The sequence below is a fragment of the Fundulus heteroclitus genome, unplaced genomic scaffold (assembly GCF_011125445.2).
Source record: "Fundulus heteroclitus isolate FHET01 unplaced genomic scaffold, MU-UCD_Fhet_4.1 scaffold_41, whole genome shotgun sequence".
Lineage (NCBI taxonomy): Eukaryota > Metazoa > Chordata > Actinopteri > Cyprinodontiformes > Fundulidae > Fundulus > Fundulus heteroclitus.
Genome location: NW_023396824.1, coordinates 1311983 through 1331003, shown reverse-complemented (window position 1 = coordinate 1331003; position 19021 = coordinate 1311983). Strand labels below are relative to the sequence as shown.

Below are 19021 nucleotides of genomic sequence, written 5' to 3'. Positions count from 1 at the left end.
TTCTTTTTGGTCTTACATCCATAGGTTTATTTTCCTTTGATACCAGCTTTAATTCATTTCTTTGTTTAGTCTGGTTTAAACCATCCTGTTGAATAGTTGGAATTTCATTTGTAGCAAAAGAATCTTTCACAGTGGGGTCCAAACTTTGCTTTAATTATTTTCCCTTTGGTTCCTTTTTATAGTATGAGCTCACTGAATCTGAAGTCTGTGAAGAACGCTCCAGCTGTAAATTATACATTTCCATCTGTAAGTCAGATTCAGTCAACTCAGTTTCCAGAGCAAGCATCTCTTTTCTTTTCCTCAGTTTCTCCTCCTCTTCTTCAATAGCATGTCTTTATTTTACAGCCTTCACACAGGCCAAAACTGAGGCCCTTTTAGCTGCTGCCTTTAACCTTACAGATGAAGTGATGCTGGAATTAACACTCCTTTGTGAATGTTCACTAACATTTGACACAGTCAGTGGATTTACACCATCATCATCATTATCATCATCATCATCACCATCATCTTTGCTAATTGCAGTTTCAGAGAGCCACTTATTTACACTACAAATACACTCATTATTAGCAATCATTTTTGCTTTAAACCAGACATCATGATTTTCTTTTTCATCATGTGGCAAAAATCCCAGAAAAGACTCGTGCAAACATTTAGCATCATCACACAACTTAGTCAACATATCAAGAACACTTAAAACCTTTGTTCTTTCACCTTTAGACATTAAATCATTAATTTCATATCTTATTTTACCCGTTTTGTTTAATGTTGATTGTCGTTCTTTTTGTAATGGTTCAAGCCTTTCAGCCAAGGCCTTTTCTGTTAATTTAACAGTACGTTTCTGAGTCTCCTCACCAACAGCCATATGTTCAGTCTCAGTATTTTTATCCATCTCCATAGTGCAAAAGTCCACTTGTAAGACAAACGCGCAAAAAGCTACTAAATGAGCCTCAGACGCAAAAGAGGCAATGCCCAATATTATTATTTAAACGACGCAATTACCAATGCATTGGTTTTAATGTGTGCACACAAAAAGAATAATGATGGCCATCAAAGATGTAGCGCTACACGTACATCGCTGGGCGCCTGTTCACATTCCGTGATCCAATCCACGACTTTCAAAGCCCCAGGAACTCCATCCAGCGATCCGATCCTCCTCCATCACTGAGTGTCTACCACCGCGTCCATCCGATCCATTGCTGCCGCCGTCTGGTTCAATGACTTCATCCTTTCAATCACAAATTGTCTACCACCGCGTCCATCCGGTCGTCCATCCGGTCGTCCATCCGGTCGTCCATCCGGTCGTCCATCCGGTCGTCCATCCGGTCCTTTTCTGGCGCCACCGCCGTCTGATGCTCTGGCTCTGTAGCGACAGCCCAGCCAGCAAACAGCAGCTCATCGCAGCCCAAAGTGTTTCAGTCTGCTCCACATAGCCTCCATCGCTTTGTTCAAAAACATCGGAGCTCCTCAAAGTCAACAAAGGGAAAGTTTTTGACAGTATAGTAGCCAGTTTAGCACTGCGCTAATTTAGTGTTGATCCATTGTTGCTTAGTTATGACGCGCTGAGCGGCTAACGTTGTTGTTCGCCTGTCAAATGAATTCCAGCGATCTTCTTTGTGTCCAAAAACTGTCAGGCAGATGAACCATTATGAAGGTCTCCATTTATTCCATGACAGCAACATTGGTTCACAATGACTCCACCACAGCGGTCAGAAACCTGGATGCCCTTCCGGGTTCAACACCTGTCAACTACCCGTCACCTCTTGGTTTATATATAGGAGCCGACAGCCCCATCTAGTGGCCAAAACCCAAAATACACATTTGGCTCCAATAACCTGTTTCATCACATTCAGGTAGAAACCTGATGCTACCACAGTGACCCGGTTCTGGTGACCACCTATAGACCCAGACTGGGCTTCTGACTGTGGGACCCACTGGTCCAGATCTGAGGTCCACCGGGAGACCAACCAGGAGCTTCACCACTGAGGACCACAGCTGATCATCAGGTCAAGTTGAGTCCAGGTTCTGATTCTGGATCTGTTAAAATGGTAAATGGACTGAACTTATATAGCGCTTTTCCAGTCATGCTGACCACCCAAAGCGCTGTACACTATAGCCACATTCACCCAGTCGCTCTCACTAACACGCACACATTCATACACCGAGACGCAGCTCGGTAGGCAACTTGGGGTTAAGTGCCTTGCCCAAGGGCACATCGACATGTGGCAGAGGAAGCTGGAATCGAACCCACAACCTTCTGGTTGCCAGACAACTACTCAACCCATCAAGCCACAGTCGCCTGTTGATGTTCACATATCAGGTTCTGCAGCTTTATTTCTACATGGGGGAAACATTTAATCTGAAATATCCAGAACCGCTCCAGCTAAGGTCCAAGGCTGACATTCAACAGGCTGAGAGGTTCTTCTCTGACTGGACCGGGCTTTAGTGGTGATGGGTTCTTAGCTGCTGTTCTGGAGAACCAGCAGAACTTTATAGATCAGGGTTACACGTTGCTGCGACCCAGAAGGAGGAGAAACAACCTCAGAACCTCAAGTTGTGGTTTTAGACCCAACCGCTGCCTTTAATACCATAAAAGTGTTAGTTCTGGTTCAGACCAGTGGGTTCTGGACCGGTTCTGGTCGTCTGTAGCAGATCAAAGTGTCAGTTTTAGCCGTGGGTACGATGTGTCTTCATCTGGTCCTCCACTGGATCCCATCTTATTTATTTATGAATGCATGTTAATGAACACAAGGTCAATATTGAGATTTTAGAGCCATTTCCATCTCTAGTCCCTCAGGAGGCAGAACCAAGTTTTTTATTTAAATTCATCAAAGCAAAGAAAAACAGAGAATTTTGTAAGCATAATTTGTAATAATCAGATACTTCTCAGTGTGAATGACGGTTCTTGAGCTGCATGAACATACATCACTGCATCATCAGCATATGGTTGACCTTGTACTGCTGGTAAATCGTTTATATAAAGCTAAACAACGGTACCAATAGTGGACCTTCTGGTAAACCTGCTGGCAGGCGGTGGTCCTACATTCACATGTTAAATCAGTTATTGGCAGATCGGCCTCTGCTGAGTTTGTCCATCATGTTGTGGACATAAATGGTTTAGAGAAACAATTAAACCACCGCAGGAAGTCCACTTAACATTTAATCAGTTTCAGGCTCACAGGGTGTTTAGACTGAGAGGCAAGAGACTACAGTTTAAGTTAACAAATTTATTTACAAGTTTAAATTAACAATTTTATTTACAAGTAATATAAATAAAAAACATTTGGTTCTGTCTATAAAAAACAGAAATGTCAAAATTTAAACCAAATAAAAATAAAAATGAAGCAGAGCTGAGGTGGAGACAACTTAGGGGTAAATTAAAGTAACACAGGCAGCAGAATAAAAGGAAAAATACACCTGAAACCAGGAGGAACACCTGCCTGTTGCCTGTTGTGTGTACTATAAGTGTACGTCTGAAAGGTGACAAATAAAGCTTCTTGAATGTTTTTCCCGCGACCCCATGAGGAATAAGCGGTTTGGAAAATGGATGGATGGATGGAATGTTTTTCTGTGGCCTTTACTTTTGTCTGGGACTTGATCCCCACCTCTGTGCTCTGAGAAAATGACCTGCCCATTTGATTTCATTTAATGCAGCTTCTAGAAAATTAATCTCACGTTTAGGAATCCATACTTGCTCAGATGCTTTATTCAAGGGATGAACAAACCAGTTTTGGGTAATTTTTCTGGAAAAGGTCTTAAGTTATAATTTTCACCTATTGCTGAACACCAAATACACGTTTCTGATGATTTAATCATCCTAGTGGATCAGTTCAGATTATGACGAGTAGTTAATAATTTTAACTGTTTACATTTAACAGTTTATATTAAAATCACCAAAAAGTTTTAGTTTTTTTTCCAATCGCATTCATGAAGAATAGCCTCCAGTTTTCATTAAAATATTGGAGGTTGATTGATTCCTATTAATGTAATTGACGTTTGTGGGGAGAAAGGCACATTTATACTTTTATTAGATTTATTTGCTATAGACACACGATAACAGACTGAAAAACAGCAGTCCCTGTATCATGGTGTTTATAGCGTGAGCTAGTTAGCTCCTAGATGGGCTTTTGTAGCCAGTCTATTTAAAAACTACTAAAAGTGAAATGTGATAATTATGTAAAATAATAAAACAATATTGATGACATATGGAAAATCTAAAACAAAAGCATGAAGATAAAAAGAATGCATCAGGTGTGACTACAATGTTGTTTTTGACATAGTTTGTTTTTTTGAACATAAAACTGGTGACAGACTTTAAAGTGACAGGAAGTGAGATCTTAACTGCTGATCCTCAGAGCTTTGAGGTAAACATGTTCCAGCTGTGGACCCGGCACCTTTCATCACAGCTGGATGTCCCGCCTTAACCCTCATCACTGCAACGTGATTGGCTCAGACCGTTTTTGGTCTGGAAACAAACTGCTGGAGCGGTTCAAGATGGATTCTCCTGTGTTTGACCACACAAATACTGCAGGAATTCATCTTGCAGGTAAGGTTAGTGGCTTCCCACAAGCTGAAACTGTCCCTGGTCTGACTGGATCAGACTCTGAAAAGTCAGAAATTTATTCCATAAGGGCTTTTCTGGCACTAAGAAGCAGAGCTGCAGTCTCTGTCAATATTTAGCCCTCATGAGCACCAAGAAGCTCGTAAAATAAAAGGATTTTGATGCTAACTGGACGAGGCCAGAGAAAGGTGATTCTCAGAGAGCTTTTTGTGAAGTCTGCCATATTTATTTTTCAGTTTCATGGAGGGGAGCTCAATGTGAAGCAACAGTGTGGAAATGAGTCGCAGAAGATACACAGCTGAGAAACCATCCTGTTGATTTATGAACTTGTTTTTATTCCAACCTGCCAGACAGAGGAGGTACAGCAGGTAAATGAACTCAACATCAGTAACAGATCAGCTACAGAACCACAGTAACTCTGAGCTGCTGTCTTCAGATCCCAGTTTGGACCTCAGTCTGCCGCCGGTTCCTGAGCGCTGTGATGTTTCTGCTGATGTACAGTCAAAGCTTGGTTCTGCTTGAAGGTCTTCCCACAGTGGTCACACCAGTAGAGTTTCTCCACGGTGTGCAGCTGCCTGTGAACATCCAGGGCGTACTTCTGAGCAAAGCTTTTCCCACAGTGCCCACAGCTGAAGGGTCTCTCTCCGCTGTGGATCCTCTGGTGTTTCCTCAGAGAACACGGTCGGGTGAAGGTTTTCCCACACTCCTCACACCAGAAGGGTTTCACTGCGCTGTGTGTCTGTCTGTGGTTCCTCAGGTTGCTGCCGTCCCTGAACGCCTTCCCACACTTCTCACAGACGTGTGGTTTGTCTCTGCTGTGGATGCGCTGGTGGACCTTCAGGTTGCTGAGTTTGGAGAAGCGTTTCCCACAGTCCTGACAGGTGTGAGGCTTCAGGCCGGCGTGGACGTGCTGCTGGTGGAGCTTCAGACATTGCCTCTGGGTGAAGGTTTGTCCACACTGCTCACAGCTGAAGGTCTCCTCCACAGTGTGGATGTTCTGGTGCCTCTTCAGGTGGGCGGCCTGAGCGAACTTTGTCCCACACAGACCACAGGTGTGTGGCTTCTTCCCTGTGTGAGTCTTCTCATGTTTCCACAGGCTGGAAGCTCTGCTGAAGACCTTCTCACAGTGCTGACAGCGGTGACCCTCTGCTTCCTCCTGGTCTTCCTCCTTCTGTAATAAAAACAACAAAGAGCCAGATAATTTCCATTAGATCAGGAACGAGCTTTGGGTCGTGACCGAAAGAACGAGATCCCGGATACAAGCGGCTGAAATGAGTTTTCTCCGTAGTGTGTCTGGGCTCTCCCTTAGAGATAGGGTGAGGAGCTCAGTCATCCGGGGAGGACTCAGAGTAGAGCCGCTGCTCCTCCACGTCGAGAGGAGCCAGTTGAGGTGGCTCGGGCATCTGGTCAGGATGCCTCCTGGACGCCTCCCTGGTGAGGTGTTCCGGGCACGTCCCACCGGGAGGAGGCCCAGGGGAAGACCCAGGACACGCTGGAGGGACTATGTCTCCCGGCTGGCCTGGGAACGCCTTGGGATTCCTCCTGAGGAGCTGGCCCAAGTGGCTGGGGAGAGGGACGTCTGGGCCTCCCTACTGAAGCTGCTGCCCCCGCGACCCGACCCCGGATAAGCGGAAGACAACGAACGAACGAACAGGAACCAATGAAATCTCTGCCTTAGACTCAGTCCCAGCGGCAAATATTCGTAGCCTACAGAGACAGAGCGGCTCAGCTGAGCTCATTGCTGCTGCTGCTGCTGCTGCTGCGTGGACATTTGGAGTTATTTCCAAACAAATACAAGAAGTTAAATTAATTTCTGTTGGGTAAGTCATGACTGAAGTCAACACCGGAGTTAACATTCATGCTAGGAGGGTTAGCTACAGCAGCTAGCAGCAGAACCGAGCAGAACCGAGCCCGGTGGTTCTGAGCTGCTGTGGTTTCCTCTCCTAGTGTCCAGCCTGACATCAGGGCTCATGTTCATCATATTTATCATATTTATCACATTTATCAGCGCTTATGCTCATGTCTGACCTCTGAGCTAACTGAATGGACGCAGCACTACACTGTGTTGCCAGATCTGACCGTTTCCAGACCAAACCAACATAAAACCTGCTCAACTAAAATATCTCAACCTTTCCTGGACTTGTGTAAAGCGTTGAACTGTTAAACACAAAGAACATGACATTAGTGCACAAACAAAGAAAAACATGGCGCACACAGGCTCCCCACAAAATGTGTAGTCATCTGTGGCGTTAGCATTCATAGTGACACTTTATTAACATATTAATCACAGATGATGTCGGGTTGGACTCATTTCAGAGATAAATTAACTGCTAAAATGAGTTCAAGGAGTTTTTAGTTTTCTGCCACACAATGACGACTACTTTGTTTACTTTGACTACTTTTATTTTGTCATTAATTCTTTCTAACAGCCGCTAAATGTTGTGAAAGGCTTCCCAATTTGAAAAACTATTAATAATCAGCTATTTTTCAGCTCAATGTGTTTAATAGACGCCCAGTTGGGTGGAAACTAGCCCTGTCTGGCCACACTGACTCACTTTTGCTTAATTTAAATTAGAATCAATATCAATATCATTAGATCATTGACATTATTTCCTCAGCACTGTAGCAGGGGCCACAGAGCCGCTCAGTCTGAAGCACAGAAAAGGTTTTTAGAAAAGGTGCGCCCCCTGAGGAAACGGGGTGTAGAACACATGTAGATCACAGCAGAACGTAGGTCAGACATGTCTACAGCAGAGGTCTTCCACCCTGGTCCTCAGCACCTGTCCTCCATGCTTTAGGTGTCTCCTGTCTCCACACACCTGACCTCCATATATGACTGAGCTCATACAATCATTTCATTTTGGTCAGGCAGACCAGAGACACCTAAAGCATGGAGGACAGGGTTCCTGAGGACCAGGGTTGAAGCATAGACATAATATACGTAGACGCGTCATTGGGCGGGTTCTGCCTATGCTGCGATGCGTCAGAGCGTCCGCCATCTTTAATGTGGCAAATCTGCAGTTACTCAGTCACTTAAACAGTATCAGAGGGACTTTAATCTCTGAATATACTTTGTATTCATATTATTTTTGTTTTTGTAATATTACAAGTTTATTTTCGTATCCTTTTAGCTTCATTCTCCTGAATTTATTCTCCTAAAGAATAAAAATAATTAAAATAATCTAACCTGGCCCTATTACTCCAGGAGTGAAATAATTCTGCAAACTGTGACTATTCTGGAAATGTTCCCTCTTAATTCTCATAATATGACGTTTTTTCATAACATTACCACTTTTATGTTTTTTTTTTACTTTATTGACCTAGGTCTTTTTTTCTCATATTATTAATCTTACCTCTTTAATACTCCCCCAAAAAGTCTGTTCCTAAAGGTTCACATGTGACACGGTTTTATGAAATAATGAAGACCACAATGTTTAGATTTAACAAATTGATCCTTATATTCATAACACATACACACACACACACATATACATACATATATATATATATATATATATATATATATATATATATATATATATATATATATATATATATATATATATATATATAAAATCACACAGCTATTTATTTGGCTTATTTATAATACTTCAAAATCTATATATGCACATCTACTGTATGTCTAAATAAAATAGTCTGTACTGTGTGCCAGCTAAAAATCTTGAAATAGAATGGTCTTGCGCAGCTTTTTTCTAGTGTTGCCACTCTGCAGCTTTAATGTGTTCAGTTTTGCAACATGGTGCAGCCTTAGTTTATAGAAGGCAGATACAAGTAGTGAAATCAGCCAGAATACATTTCCATGCAGCACAGGAATGAGGCATCTTCTCTGATCCACGTTCACAATAACAGAACTCAACTTTTTTCTGCCACACACAATATGGCGGTGACGTTGACGTGAGAACCTGCGCCCTATGACGCGTCTACGTATATGATGTCTGTGGTGGAAGAACCTGGTCTAAAGTCAACAGGAACGATTCAGTCAGACAGCAGAAAATCTAAACCTATGAATTTAATCAGGCATCAGTGTGGACACCTACAACCTTCAATGTTATGTTTATTCATTATTACACATTACTGTGAGTTTGGTAAAGCTGCAACACGCTAGTAGGAAGTTTATAATTATTTTAAAGATAAAACATAAATTTAGCGCATTTTACTAAAGAGTAGTATTAGTAAATTAAATAATCTTATAATGATAATAATTAATCTAAGTGTATTTTACCAGAGTAGTATTAGAAAATGAATTCAGATTATTATAATGATAATAAATAATCTAAGTGTATTTTATCAGAGTAGTATTAGTAAATTAAATCAGATTATTATAATGATAATAATTAATCTAAGTGTATTTTACCAGAGTAGTATTAGTAAATTAAATCAGATTATTATAATGATCAGGAGGAGCTCCATGTGAGCTGAGAGTCTGATGTCACATGTTATTACAGTTTTAATTATATATTATGTATTTTAATGATAAAACATTCTGTTCTGGCTTTTGTTAAAATGCAGCAAGAAATTCATGCCGTGAATAAATAAATGAATAGGATATTAAATAAATTCATAGCTTCAGAATCAGAAATACTTTAATAATCCCAGAGGTGTTTAAAATTAGAAATCTATGCTAAAACCAGTTAGAAAGGTTTTGGGTTTATATTTAATCAGAGTGAGACCTCTTACCTTTGTTAGATCCCTACGTGAATTACGTGACATAGTGAGACCTCTCACCTTAAAAAAGATCTTTGACGTATTTTTCTCAGGTAAAATCTGCTTTTTAGCGACTAACTGGATAAAATGTTGAAGTTTAATCTGTTCTACGCGCTCCTGCCTCAGAAAATATTCATCTTTAAACCAAATTAAACCAGATTTATGAGTAAAGGTTCCTCAGAGAACCCTAGTAAAGGCTGTGGGGAACCTTCTCATTTTGTCCGCTGTCTGGCTGCACGTGGTCACGTGGTGTGAGGACAGCACACAGGTTCTGGTTCCAGAGGTGTCGGTTCGGTTCCACCAGCAGAACCTCTTTCTTTACCAAAGTCTCTAACCTGGTGGATGTCCCCGGAGGTTCTGGTCCTCAGGGTCCGGGACTCTGAGCTGTGGGTCGGGGAGAGCAGAGGAGGAGCCGCTCTGGTTCTCCTGGACCGGTTCTGGCTCATCCATTCCCGCTTACGAAGTCCAGCAGCTACAGCCGGTACCCACAGACATATATACGTAGACGCGTCATAGGGCGCAGGTTCGCACGTCAACGTCACCGCCATATTGTATGTGGCAGAAAAAAGTTGAGTTCTGTTATTGTGAACGTGGATCAGTGAAGATGCCTCATTCCTGTGCTGCAATAAATACACACACACACACACACACACATATATATATATATATATATATATATATATATATATATATATATATATATATATATATATGTGTGTGTGTGTGTGTGTGTGTGTGTATGTGTTATGAGGATCGATTTGTTAAATCTAAACATTGTTGTCTTCATTATTTCATAAAACCATGTCACTTGTGAACCTTTAGGAACAGACTTTTGGGTGAGTATTAAAAAGGTAAAATTAATAAAATGAGAGAAAAAAGTCCTAGGTCAATAAAGTAAAAATAAACAAACAAACACAAAAGTGATAATGTTATGAGAAAAACGTCATATTATGAGAATTAAGGGGGAACATTTCCAGAATAAACACAGTTTGCAGAATTATTTCACTCCTGGAGTAATAGGGCCAGGTTAGATTATTTTAAATATTTTTATTCTTTAGGAGAATAAATTCAGGAGAATGAAGCTAAAGGGATGCGAAAATAAACTTGTAATATTACAAAAAAAAATACTATGAATACAAAGTATATTCAGAGATTAAAGTCCCTCTGATACTGTTTAAGTGACTGAGTAACTGCAGATTTGCCACATTTAAGATGGCGGACGCTCTGACGCATCTGCAGCATAGGCAGAACCGCCCAGTGACTCGTCTACTCTTATATTATGTCTATGCCGGTACCGACCATAGATATCCATAATAAAGGCTAGATGTCTTACGGCGGAGTCTCAAACGTCATCACCGGCGGCCATCTTGCCTCAGGCAAGCTTTCTGGCGTGCTCTGTGGTACCTAATGTAAGGTGAGTGATCAGCACGAACACAAATACTCTTATTTCATTGAATTCTTGACGGATTTACAAACAGTTTGGTTTCTTACAAACGTTATGAACGTGGCTATAATTCCTGATGCTTGAACATGTCAAAATTGCAGATTTTCTTGTTGAAAAATGACTTAATCATGCAGCATAGTTGTGCATCACGGCTACTTGCGCAAGTTATCAAGGCTGAGACCACTGGTCAATTATATAGGTTTTACTGACACCAATAACGATTGTATGACAATTAATCTTTGGTGTAAATTTGAGGGAAATCAATCTCACAATGGTCCAAAAAAATAAATGTTCCCCTAATTTCCCCATGGTTATTATAAATTATTTTAATATACCAACTCTTATTTCAGGATTTGTTGAGCGACGGGCTCTGAAGAAGCTGTCCTGTGATGTCTGCCGTGCCAGCTTGGTAACAGATGCTGCATCTGCCATCAAGGACCAGAGCTACCACCTGCTGAAGTTAAAAAACAATGGAAATCTGGTGATTCCATCAGAAGGCACAGTGATGGTAGTCAGGGCAGCAGAGTGGGTCATTCGTCAGACCTGTCTATGGCAAAGACAGCCACCACCATACGCTGTTAACGTTGGTTGTGTCCTTGTTTTTTTTAAGTTAAGGCTGCACCACATTGCCAAAATAACTAACCTTAGCTTACAGAGCAACAACATGCAACAGAAGCTCAATAAAACCGTCCTTTTCAAAGGGCATTAGCCAAGCTATGTTTTTTGGGTCATTTTTTAAATCTCTGTCTTCCATGTGTATACCATCACAGTAGTGTAGGTGGGGATTTCAACATGCTACATCTATATATACTTGTGAAGGGGACTATTGTACCAATTTTTATAGCAAATAAATGTCACTTTTATAATGGTTTAAAAATAGGAACTTTTGTGTAATTACTCCTGATATATAATCCGAATAGTCTACATGAAACTTCAAAGTGTTACCTTTAATTTGAAACCTGGATTATGCTTCTACACCAAGAGGTTGCCACACAATAAGCCTTTTTTGTCAGTATTTCATATTTTATTATAACAGTAATATTCATGTTATAGAAGTATGTATGTAAATATAAATAAATTAGGACTGTGAAATAATTAATCACACCCAAATAAAAGTGTATATATATATATATATATATATATATATATATATATATATATATATATATATATATATATATATGTGTGTATATATATATATATATATATGTGTATGTATGTGTATATATATGTGTGTATATATATATATATATATATATATATATATATATACGTACATATATATGTATATATATATATATAAATGTATATATATATGTATATGAATATATATATATACACACATATATATATATACACACACATATATATATACACACACATATATATATATATATATGTATATATATATAAATGTATATATATATATGTATATGAATATGTATATGTGTATATATATATATATGTGTGTATATATATCATGTTGCCATTCTGTACACTGAGTTTTAATAGCATATATTGATTTAACATAAGTACCTTGTGCATGTGTATATTTATTGCACCTGTATGTTCTATTCAATGTTCTTTTCATATAAAATTCCATGGTTATAATTATTCATAAGTGTGCAGTGTCATAACTACATGTCTGACTTTTGTTTAACAAACCAAACAGTTTGAGAATCGTTAGACAATTGAGGAAGTTATGGTTGTTTAAGTACATGCGCCATTGAAACACAATGTTACGAATGAGCGAGCTGCCTGTGGCAAGATGGCCGCCACGTGCGGACGTCGACCCCCATTGGCCAGCAGCGCGGACGAGACATCTAGCCTTTATTATGGATATCTATGGTACCGACCTCGTTCTGTGTGTTTGCGCATGCGCAGGGAGGAAAGGAAGTGGCTTCTGAAAATATTTTCAAAGTAAAAGCTTCGGCTTGATCCCCCCAAGCTGCCTTTTATTTATTTATTTATTTATTTATTTTATTTGTTCATTGTCTCCTGTCTGGCAGTGCAGCAGCAATAATAAATGTTGTCTTAATGCCAGAAAGAGTCCAACAGGTTTTACCTTCACCAGTGGAGCCTTACTGCTGTCACCATAGAGCTCTGCTTGGTTTATACATGCAAGAAGCTTTATTATAATTTATTCTGGGACTATTTCATGTTTAATGGACACAGAAACAGGTAGAAGAGGACAAAAGGAGAGAAACAGATGAGATAAAATGCTAAAAGGGAGAAAAGGTGAAAGAGGAAAGCAAAGGAAAGAGAGAGTTATATAACATCCTCTGATTCTGCTTCAGCTGCTTCAGCCGCCTGTCATTTTAGGACATTCTCCGGTTTAGGGAACATACAATAAACAACAAGAAATAATCACTGAGCACAGCTAAGAACACGGCTAACAACATTTTTTATATTTTCTATTAAATTAAAGCATCTAAAACACCAGAGTCTTTCTGCTCTGCTAGGATTCGCTCCACGTTCCACACGTCTGTCCTGTTTAAAAATGAAAGTGTGGAGTGAAACATTCCTGATAGTTAATGTGGAATATTCTTAATATACAGAACTGTGCTACGTAACCTTCCTGATGGTTCAGAGTGTGAAATAAACGTGCGTTCACAGTAGTGATGTGTGCAGACGGTCTTCTCAGCAGGGGGCGATCGCCCTCACAGCTTTACTGAAGAAGATGTTTCTGTTCCATCTGGATTTAACGTTCCTGAAACGTTCCCCTGATGGAAGAGGAGCAAACAGCGCCTAGCCCCGCTGGGTGGGATCTGTGGCGATCTAAAGTTTTATCATCAAACCCAGCTGCTGCCCAGAATAAGTGAAAACCTCTCCAGCTGTGTCCCACTCCACAGGCTGCGTTGGTCTAACATGCTGAATGTCCTGGAAGACAATCCTTCACCAGGTCCTGACTCCTGGAGCGCTTCAGCCCACATCCACCCACCTGCTGAGGACAGCTGCCCTGGTCCAGACTGACAGGACCAAGGCTGCCAGACCACCAGCACCCTGGACCCCCTGACCTCCTGGTGAAGTCCTGCTGACTGAACATGTTTGCTAAACCCACCAGTTACAGAACAAACTCCTCCTGTAGCGCCACTGCTGACCCTATGGTCATAATAATAATAACGGTGATATAATGTGAAACAATGAACTACAGAAGTAGGAACACAGCTTCATATTTTGTTGCCAAACATTTGAGGAAGATGTTGAAAAAGCCAAAGCCAGTTTTAGAGCTGAGGCTTAAAGCGACAGCTGGTGATCCTGATCAGAAACACTTTATGTTCTACTGGGTAAAATCATCCTTCAGCAATAATTACATTATGTATTTAGAAAAATGAGGTTAAAAGTTGTTCTCTGTGGAGCTGCAGGAATGAACTCTGACCAATCCCTGCCGTTTGGTCCAAGTGTAATGATATGCAGCACCAGTAGGTGGTGATGCAAGAGGCTAAGCAAGAGGTAGCGACATGAGGAAGAAAGAAACGAGAGCTGTAAACCCGAGCTACAATAACTAATGCTGTTAGTTAATAAACTAGATTACTTTGAAAGACTTTGCTTTCTTTATGTACTGTAGTACAAACATTACATGGTACCAGGAGTGGTAGGTTTGTTGTTTTCATAGACAGCAGTTAGGACCACTACGCAACTATGGATGCAATGAAGCCGCCCGAGCAGTTAAAGCTAACAGGGAACGTTGATGCTAACTGGAGAGCATTCAAGCAACGGTTCCAGCTCTACGTGTCGGCAGTGGGACTGGACTCCAAGCCGGATGAAAGGAAGATCGCCATGCTGCTCACAATTGCCGGCCCGGAAGCGCTGGAAGTTTACAACACGTTCACGTTTGAGACCGGGGAGGAAAACAAGTTGGATGTCATCCTGCAGAAGTTTGATGGACACTGCCTGTCTAAAAAAAACAAAAAACATTTGAACGGTACGTGTTTCGATCCCGAGTGCAGCAACAAGATGAGTCGTTTGACAGCTACCTGACAGTATTAAAAATAAAAGCTGCATCATGTAACTTTGGTGTACTGAGGGACTCGCTGATTCGTGATCAGATAGTGTTTGGCACTAAGGACGTAAAGACAAGAGAAAAACCTTTGAGGGAAAGTGATCTCACACTGGACACAGCAGTAAAAATTTGTCAAGCCAGTGAAATGGCTGGAGAACATGCGAAAACATTCGCCGAAAGAGAACAAGGCGCAGCAGCTGCCAGTCAGCTATGCGAGGCAGTGGACACGGTCTCCATCAGAGAGAAACGCACAGCTAAGCTCAAGATTAGGAACACAAATGATGGCATGTTCAGCTGCAAAAGATAATACAGGAAACAGGAAAAGATGCTACTCTGACAAGAGTGATGGACAACCTAAAAAATGGCTGGAAGAAGGGCAGCTGTCCACAATATTATCCAGTCAGAGCTGCCCTGAGTGTGGTAAAGGGCCTGTTGCTCCGACACAATAGAATGGTGATCCCACAGTCAATGAGACAAGACATGCTGTGCCGCATTCATGAGGGACACCTCGGGGTTGAGAAATGTAGGAGAAGAGCCAGAGAGGCAGTGTACTGGCCGGGAATCAATAATGAGATTGATAATATGATATCCACATGTGCCACGTGCCTTAAACATCACTATAAACAGACCAAAGAGCCCATGCTGGTCACTGATGTACCCACAGGACCCTGGCAAAAAGTGGGAACTGACCTATGCCACCTGAATGGTAAAGACTATCTTGTGATAATAGATTATCACTCTAACTATCCAGAAATAGCCCAGCTTTCTAACACATCAGCTGCTGGGGTAATTACTCATATGAAAGGTGTTTTCTCCAGGCATGGGATTCCTATATTTGTCATCAGTGACAATGGACCACAGTACAACTGCAGAGAATTCAGGAAGTTTTCACAGGACTATGGGTTTCAACACATCACTTCCAGTCCACTGCATCCACAAGGGAATGGGAAAGCTGAAAAGGGTGTCCAGATCATTAAGAGACTGTTAAAGAAGTCAAGTGACAGTGGATCTGACCCTTACCTTGCATTGCTGAGCTACCGCACTGCACCCCTGGCGTAATATATATTCAGTTCAGCAACATTAACTCAGGAGCACAATATATAAAACACTTGAACCTACAAAACCAAAATGAATTAAACAATTTGTGCTCATTTTTTCTTTCTTTTTTTGATCAAAATGAGGAGGCAGTATCAGCTCCTCTGCTATGGTGTGGGGCTGTTTGCACTGCGCAATTTGGTACGCCACCTTATATGATGCTAACAGCGCTCGGTGGTTTACTGAAGTAGCCTTCACAAAGCGGGATAACTGTTGGCACTATTCAGCACGTTTTTGCTGAAAAAACTCTAGCGGCTTATCGGCGTGATTGGGGTGTAACGTATTTAGGTGACGCGCTAATTTATTTGGCTTCATGCTGTCCGCTGCGAGCATTTTTAGACACACCAAACACAGCGGTCTTTCCTCTTCTCCAACCGTAGTCACCGTGAAGCCAAGCGCTAAATACGCTTCGTCGTATTTCCTCGTCTTAGCTTTCGAGTGACTTTCTTTTGTCTCATTATCTTTGTCTCTCTCCGCTTTCCTTTTCATCCCTGTTAAAAACTTTTTCATGTTGGGGGTTGTTATGTTGAATAACGGAGGCTGTAGACAGAACGCAGTCGAAGCTTTCTGGTGACTCAACACTGGTAACTGTTGAGAATTAAAAATATATCTTAGTTGGGGTTACTGAGTAAAGCAGAGTGGGGCCTGTCCTTTCCTGCTCCAGCGTAAGATAAACATGGAGTTTTATTGCCCTGAGGGGGTGGTCAGCAGGAGAGGGGGTCAGTCATCCTCCCTCTGAGCCATGCAGGAGGAGTTTAAAGTTAATAAAAGGAATGTCTTGGTAAAACTTACTTCAGACAGACAGACTTATCCACCGGTGAGAACAACATCTTGTAATGGTATGTAACTCTGTCTCCATATTTAATTTCTATGAATTAAATATGTATTTAAACCGTTCTACCTCTGATCAACGATTCCTAATTTTATTGTCAAATCTTAAACCGGGGTAAAAATGGGCCTTTAGTAGCGAAGCAGGATTAGGCCAAGAATAAAAATATCACAATTTGGTGCCGTGACCCGGATTTTGACATTAAAATGGAGGAACATTTTGAATTTGGGCACGAAGAAGTAATCACTTACAGCAAAACAGGGTCGACCCGAAAAAAAGTAAGGAGATTTTGATTCTACTATTGGCTAAAGATTAGATGTAGGCTAAATCAAGCAAGACCTTAAGAGTGAGCTGTTATAGAAAGATAAGAGATTAAAAAAAGGGATCCCAGGGAAGCAATAGAAGTTTGTTTTCTAGTTTTCGAAAAACGGGGTTTTTCGAGAACACGACGATTAGACGAGGAGATTTTAACATAAGGAAACGTTTCGTCGAGTGGAAGGGTATTAAAAGGAGAAGACCCTCTGCGCGCGCCAGGCTGTCTGTCTTAAATGTTATATTTGTTATGTCTTGTCTGATGTTTTGAATGTCTCGGTAATATGGGATCCATGGTTTTGAGAGAAGGAGAGATTGGTTGTACCCTGCAACTCAGCGGAGAGTGGGGGTGTGTGTGTATATGTGAGTGTGTGTCTTCATGAGGGTGTGAATTTCTCCGCGTGCATGGGCCTCAAGATTAGAGCAATGACTGGGGTGCAGTTTAATTTTGTTAAGTAAAAGTGATAAGTAAAAATATGGGTGAAAATAAAAACTAAAGGGGAATTTGGAAATCATTGGAAAAAGGGTTGATGCATTAATAATGTTTGTTAAAGTGCAGAAGAACTTTCTATGCAGTAAAACGTTTGAGGTATTGGCTGCAAGCTGTATGGGTGAGTTGCATTGGAGAGCATGAACAGCTGCATCTTGCTGAGTTTTGGAGAAAATTTTTATTTTGAACTGTAGCCTAAAAGTTAGAAAGTGGTTAGAAGTTTGGAAAAGTTGTTGAAAATTTGGCTGAACATTGAACATCTGTTTGAGGCATTATAAATTGGGAAAACACAAAAAAGGGAAAATGCCTTCTGTTAGAGTGTAATTTTAACTAGCATTATCTATTGCAAAATAGCGTTTTAAAATGCCTAATGAATATATATACTTTCAGACATGAAATATAATTAGCGATTAAATAGTGATTAAATGGTTTTCATTGTTTGATAGCCCTAGTTATAATAGATAAATAAATAAATATAATTCATCAGACTTAAATCTAGCTGATTAATAGGGAGCAGGAAATAGCCACCCTATAAACTTTTGCTCATTTGCAGGCCTGGGAAAACCACATTAAGCAGAACTAAACAGAGTTAAAAGTTGGGTTAAACTGTACCTTAATAGTGTGTGCAACCTGATATTGCGGTTGATTTGATCGATTTTGTTAACACTGCATTTAGTCATGAGTCAGTTTTGAAGTGATCCTTAAATGAACCAGCTAAAATTGAGGAATTTATGACTAATGTTATTGGTTTGCATTGTTTTATTATAGATACTGATATTGCAGAACGGCAGAAACCTAGAAATAGAAAATATTACGGGATCATCACAGGACGGTCCCCAAATTATTCATTATATGTAATCACATTTTCATAGTCCCACAAAATGCAGATGCCCTTGTTACACAGTAATTTAGAGCCCGAGGAATCTTTTTTAGTTGTTCATTTGGTAATGTGCAAATTCTGGTGAATAAACTTTTCAACATCAGTTGCTGGTGATTGTTTGTGGCCGGCAGAATTTGACTTCAAAATTTACTAAACACAGGCGCATAACTGATTTTAGAGCTGTTTTAAAATGTACCTTTGGTGTTTTTTATATTTTTTTTCCTTGATAGATAGAGTGACACAGCATTTTCTTTATACACTTTAGCAGAAGGTTCCTGAGTTTGACTGGGACTCTCGATATCTTCTGAAAAAAATCAGTAGGATGGATCAAACACACAGGTGTGGATCCTAAATAAATCAGTCCAGTTTAGGGGAATTATTTAGAGTAATAGTGTTACAACAACAAAAACAACGTGCCCTCTTCAATATCTCAGCTGATGAATTTCAATCTTGATACGCTCGCTCAGACAATATTTGATACACCATTTGCCTGTGACTCAAAGGAAGGGTGATACACAATGCTTGAGTTTGTTAATTACTAAAAGTTGGTAAAATTACAGTTATTGGAAAACAATATAGGAAGGAGTGAGAGTAAGCAGCTGATTCCATTGAGAACTGTCTCTATTTTAATTTAAGGTGGGGAGCTCCCTTCCCCCTGTTTTTCTTTTTCTATCTTAATTTTGTT

General features: G+C 40.5%; 1 protein-coding gene and 1 long non-coding RNA gene across 2 annotated transcripts in view; both read left to right on the top strand.

The window, feature by feature from the left end:
• The window catches only part of LOC118560258 (protein NLRC3-like), a 492641-nt gene that overhangs the window by 110579 nt on the left and 363041 nt on the right, over positions 1-19021 (top strand). The gene's annotated exons all lie outside the window — the stretch shown is intronic.
• On the top strand, positions 10585-11440 carry LOC118560266. Its single transcript, XR_004929225.1, has 2 exons — positions 10585-10697; positions 11078-11440. It is a non-coding gene; the product is annotated as an uncharacterized LOC118560266 (long non-coding RNA).